Source organism: Triticum dicoccoides, chromosome 3B (assembly GCF_002162155.2).
Source record: "Triticum dicoccoides isolate Atlit2015 ecotype Zavitan chromosome 3B, WEW_v2.0, whole genome shotgun sequence".
Lineage (NCBI taxonomy): Eukaryota > Viridiplantae > Streptophyta > Magnoliopsida > Poales > Poaceae > Triticum > Triticum dicoccoides.
The window spans coordinates 833,472,890-833,478,889 of record NC_041385.1 but is presented as its reverse complement, the minus strand read 5'-3'; the positions used below and the strand labels follow the sequence as shown (position 1 = coordinate 833,478,889).

Sequence of the window (6,000 nt, the reverse complement as noted above, 5' to 3'; positions counted from 1 at the left end):
AGTGCTTTCTTATATACCCAGGGCATTGGTACCGGTTCGTGGCACCAACCGATACCAATGCCCCCCTTTAGTCCCACCTCGCTAGTTGAGAGGGGCGCGTAGTGGTTTATAAGCCCCATTGCCGCACCCCTCTCGAGCTCCTCTCCATTGCAGGCTTACATGCCTAATCTAACACTGCTATGCCTGTGGGCCTACTGGGCCTTCTGCGGGCCTAAATCCTAACCCATGGTTGGGTTTCTAATCGTATTCAGGCCGTGGTGGCCCAGTAGGTGGCGTTTTTTTAATTTTTTTCCAGTTTTTTTTTGGTTTTTGCATTATTTATTTTTTTTTGTTTTTTTCTTTGTTTTTTAGTTCTTTTTGCTTTTAGGTAATAAAAATTATAAACTTTCTGTTCGTGTCATTTGTTTTCCAATTTGAATAGTTTAAATTTGATTTTTTTAAATTTGTGTGAATCACTAGTTTTTGAATAACTTTACAATAAAAATAGATTTTTGAGTGATTCTTTTTCCTGTTATGTAGTATTACTGTGTTTTATCATTATATTCAAAAACGGATTTTGTTATTTTTGTTTCTAACTCAAAAATTCTTTATGATAATTCTTTTTGCTATTAAAGTTTCTAACAAAAAAATTCTTTAGGAAAATTCTTTTTTGCTTTTAATGTTTTGAACAGAAAATACTTTGATAATTTTGGTTGCCTAAAATTTATATAATTTTTTGTTTCAATAATACTAGAGGTTTATACATGCTTTCCTGAGCACCCCCCACCCCCGCCCGCGCGCGATCGATTCTAAATTCGATAGGCCACACGGACTCATATATGAATTTTCAACTTGCATATAATCTACAGTCTTGGTAAATCTATACCGGTTATGTATCAGTCGATGCTATTCGAAGTAAGATATTACATTGAGATCTATGTAAGTTTTTCTTTTCGTTTTTTTTTCTTTTCCTTTCTTGCATGCTATGCCACTTGACTGATAAGTCTTGGTCGACTAAAACGTAGTCACACCCTTTAACCAAAAGCCGGCATTCTTGTATGATTTATTTGCATTTATCATCATCACACAGAGACAAATAACTTGTTTGTACAGAACAAGTTATAGCACTTGGCCATATACGAGCACGTGAGCAAAGGTAATGTCGACCACTACGAGTAATATGTAGTGTATCTGCTGCTTGCAAAGGCTGCAAGAGGTGAGACATTCATACTAAATGATAAATAGTTTTTGCTGATAACACCACATCACTTCTAGGGACCCAAAAAGACCTGACATACTGAAGGATAGTTTTACGATAACTCATCACTAATGGAACGAAAGGAGAGAAACAAGACTGGAGTGCAGCAAAATAAAGTTGTTTTTTGCTGAATGGCCATGCATCTCGATCAACAACCACAAAGGCAGAGCAGATGATGAAGGGTATCCTCCTTCTGAATCTTGTACTCTGCCAGGGTGCGCTTGTCCTCCAGCTCGTTGCCGGCAAAGATGAGGCGTTGTTGTATCGGAGGAATACCTTCCTTCTGGTACATCTTCACCTTGACACTCTCGACAGTGTCTGAGCTCTCAACCTCGAAAGCGAGGGTCTTCCCTATCAACATCTTCACGAAGATGATCATCCCACCTCTGGGGCGCGGGTGGAGGACGAGAAGGATCGTGGAATCCTTGTGTATATTGTGCTCGGCCAACGTGCGCTCGTCGTCCTCAAGCTGCTTGCCTTTGAAGATGAGGCACTGCAGGTTTGTGGGGAAGCCCTCCATGTAGTGGATCTTTGTCTTGATGGTGCCTATTGTGTCGAGGCTGTCGACCTCGAGAGGGATGGTCCTACCCGTCTGCGTCTCCCTCACAAAGATCTGCATCTTGTCCTGAAGGTCTATCGTGGACTCGTGCTTGATGTCATAATCGGCCAGCGTGAGGTTGTCTTGTAGCTGCTCCCCGTTGAAGACTAGGCGGTACTGCTCTTAAATCTTTGCCTTGACGCTATACAGGGTGTCCGATGCGTGGACCTTGAGGCATATTGTCCTGCCTGTCGGGTTCTTAACGTAGATGTGCATTTTTCTGAAACAAAGCAAACCAAACATACATCACCAACTTTTAGACACTTTATTAAGGTAGACAACAGAAGAACAATGCACAAAAAATCAAAAATTCAAATGAGCCCATTATACATTTTTTTAGAACGGAGGCGCTTGCCCGGCCTTAAACTGAGGCCCTTACAAATCCACAAGTTCAAGAAGATGCAAAGAGGTCTGAAAAAAGAAAAACGGGGATACATGCCAAAAGGCACATGAGACGGCGCAGCGCCAAACAACGAGCCACACACTGGCTAAGGTAGCTATCATGGTAGCGTAGGGCGGCTCCCAGCCGGTGACCTCCCTATGTCACGCGTCACAGCTCAACGCACCTTGCTCGCACCCTTGACACGAGATGAGCCCATTATACATCTATAACTAGATGGTACTCCTACAAATCTACTGCATAAGTACGCACCTTGTTTACACTTAGCAGGTGTCGCGCTAAGCTTAGCATGCAAAGTTAAGTCTTGGGTGAATATAAACTTCTCAATTACAACTGACTACAATAATACTTTGTGCTGGACAGCATGTGAATGCCAAATTAGCAAAGATGACTAACTTTAGAGTAGATAACAGAGTATTCATGCGGGCATCCAGAATTTGACAAACGAAAGTACTATGCAGCCGATACTCATTGGCCGATGAATGGACGATGCCTCATCCATGTGTGGTTAGATCAGTAGGATCATGCACAAATCGGGTTTGACAAATGAGTTTCCGCCCCCAGCAACAAATATTTACGGCAGATGCTTGATTTCGCCCATCTATTATTTAGATCAAAAAAGACGTCAACACTTCAACTGGCCGCACAAGTTGGATAAGAAATCTTAATAATCCAACTAACAAGAATTTCCTATCTAATTGGTGGATAGATACCCATTGATCGTAGGTTGTCTAGATGAGAATTCCTCTCTCCAGCAAGGACAACGTACGATGAACAATCATTCCATGCCGTATCTAACCAATAAATCCTAATAAAGATCTAGCAGATCGTATGAGATGAGCGAAAAAATATCCATCCTGCCTCACCACTAAGTGACAGTACGCAATAGCTAGAGCCCATAAATCAGCAACGCATATGTGTGAGACTAGTAGTAGTTGCGTACCTTTGCTAGGAGCCTAGGATGAGTCAACGAAGAAGAAACGGAGATCGATCGGAGAAGTAGAAGACGAGTTAGGGTTGGCCACGCCGCCTCAGGCGAGATAGATGGACCACATCTTATTTATAGGGCCTTCCAGTTCCGAGGCCCATTTGATGGTTTGCCCGATCCATTTTGCGCCCTCAGCGCCAATAGAATGTATATTTGGTACGGGACGCACACTAAGGGCAACTCCACCGCGCGACCCTATCATGTCTGGACCCGTTCGTTTGGGGTAAAACAGACAAACCGGGAGGTCCAGCGCGCGGGAGCAAACAGACTTTTGTCCGTTTTGTGTCCGCTTTCGACCTATCCGCGGTCCAAGTTTGTGCCGCTTTTGAGGTGAAGCGGACGCCCCGCGGACGCGTCGTCCGTCTGCGCGTGTCTTTCCCTGGCCCGCCCGTCGGTGGCACAGGACGGGCCTTTTTCTATCCACCCCCTCCCTCCCTCCGGCCGCACCCCACTCCACTCTTCTCCACTCTTCCCCACTCTTCCCCTCGCCGTCGCCGCCGCCGCCGCTGCCATTGCAGCCGTGCAACTCGGACGCGCGCTCGCGCAGCCCCTTTCCCTCGTCGCCGCCGAGCTACCAAACCACGACCACCTGGTTTGCGCACCCGCCGGCCGGATTTGGGGCGGATCCGGTCGGTCTTGAGCTCGCCTGGCTGTGGGAGGACGGGCCGCGCCATGGACTGGCCGGGCACCTCGCCGGAAGGTCCTGGCAGGGCCGCAAGGCCACATGCAGGCAGTGGCTCGTCCTCTAGCCGCTCGGATCTGCACCGTCGGTGGTCCGCCGGCAGATACACGAATGGCGGCCGTCCGGGCTCGATGCTTGCTCAAAATCTCGTCGAACCATCGTTGCCCCTCATCAAGTGCGACCACTGCCCAAGGATGGTCGTGCGCCGCGTGTCTACAACGCCGGAACATCCCGGATGGGTGTTCATCAAGTGCTTAAACGATGGGGTATGTGCTCTTTTTAGCTTCGGTTTATGCTCTCGGATTAGACTAGTTGTGCTAATTTTACTTTTATTATGTAGAATGGATGCAAGTTTTGGTATTGGGAAGAAGAGTACATCGATATATTGATAGAGCGAAATTTAGTACATGTTCGTGCACTTTTAGCTAGCCTAAAGGCTGTAGATGAGACAAGTGCACTTGTTGCTAGATTAGAGGCTAGGCACGATACAACGTTTGAGGAAGCAACATGGACTTCTGGCTTGAAGAAGAAAGGAGGGTGCAACATCGAGGCTCCTCCACATATCAACAATGAGTGCATCGAGAAGGCCCTAACCCAACTCAAGGGAGCAGTTATGGAAGTTGGGTATCTTCTCAAATGTATTCTTGTAGTTTTTGTTTTCTTTGACCTTACTTTACTAGTCAAAATGTGATGATGTATTGTCATGTACCAAAAATGAATGATGAAAAAAGTTTAAGGACTTGCAAAGAAATGTGCACGCGGACAAGATGCGGTCGGGATGCGTCCACGCGCTGGGCGCATGGCCACCGTATCCCGAAAATTGCCCGGACACGACCCCATTGCCCTACCCAAACGGACGGAATCCGGACAAAACTAACGTCCGTTTGGGGTCGCGCGGTGGAGTTGGCCTAACTGGGTGACGGCCCATTTCTAGGTTCCCACCGATTGACTGGGCTGTTTTTCTTTTCTTGAGAACACCGTACAGACGTAGGCGTTCATGTATACGCGCATACACTCACCCCTATGGATACACACATGTAGATCCTACCCCTATGAGCACCTCTGAGAGACTGAAACGGCATATCATGTTGACATTGACGAACTCACTACAGAGGCATCGTAGACGACGGGAATGTCTCCTCACACAGAACGTGCATCGCCGGAAGTCCTAAATAAATTCAGAAATAATGCGGGCACCAGGACTTGAACCCTGATGGGCTAGGGGTACCACTGTCCTCCTAACCATCCAACATTTTTTCCACACAGGTTTGTTCGATTTTTTGCTTTTTGTTTGTTTTTTATCTTTCTATTTGTTTTATTCATTTTGTGTCTGTTTTATTTAAAAAATATATTTCATTTTAAATCACACACATTTTTTAAATTCGTGAAACTTAATTCAAATCCACAAACCTATTAAAATTTATTATTTTCTCATAGTTAGGGAACTTTCCTCAAATTTTGCATTTTTAAAAAAATCATGGACTTTATAATTTAAATCTTTGACTTCTTTATTTGTATTTTTTGAAATTCGTGAACTTTAAAATTAATTTTGTGAAATTTAAAAAATTCATGTTTTTAGAAAAATATTGTTTAACCTTTTATCTAATTCGTGAAATTTTCTTTTAAAATATTGTGAACTTTTTCAAAATCCTGAACAATTTTTGTATTCACGATTTTATGATTGAAAAGCCAAAAGTCATAGGTCAAGGGTTAAACATCAATTGACGACCGAGGCAGCAACGATCGATCGAGTGAGACGGCCTGTGGAGTGAACGAGCGAACCGAACGATCGAGCTTGATGGGACAGGTCCATTGACCTTCTGCGTTAGCATCAGCTAAGCAAACTAGTGCAAAAGGCTATATCTCAACTACTGCGAGATCGAAGGACGAATCGCCTCTGCCGCTTCACAATACAGGCTGTGCCAGTAGGCGCCTACTGTAATAGCTTCTTGTGAGCGGTTTTGGAAAGATTTTACGGATCTACTCGGACTGGTTTTAGAAGCTTCCCCATGACTTTTTTTGTGTGTTTTCTGTATTCTTTTTCTTTTTCTTAATTTCTGTTTATTTTTCTTTTCATTTTTTTGCTTTTCTACGT

General features: G+C 44.5%; 1 pseudogene; it reads right to left on the bottom strand.

Moving 5' to 3' along the window:
- LOC119280209 overlaps nt 1-6,000 on the bottom strand; it is a 108,255-nt pseudogene that overhangs the window by 79,618 nt on the left and 22,637 nt on the right.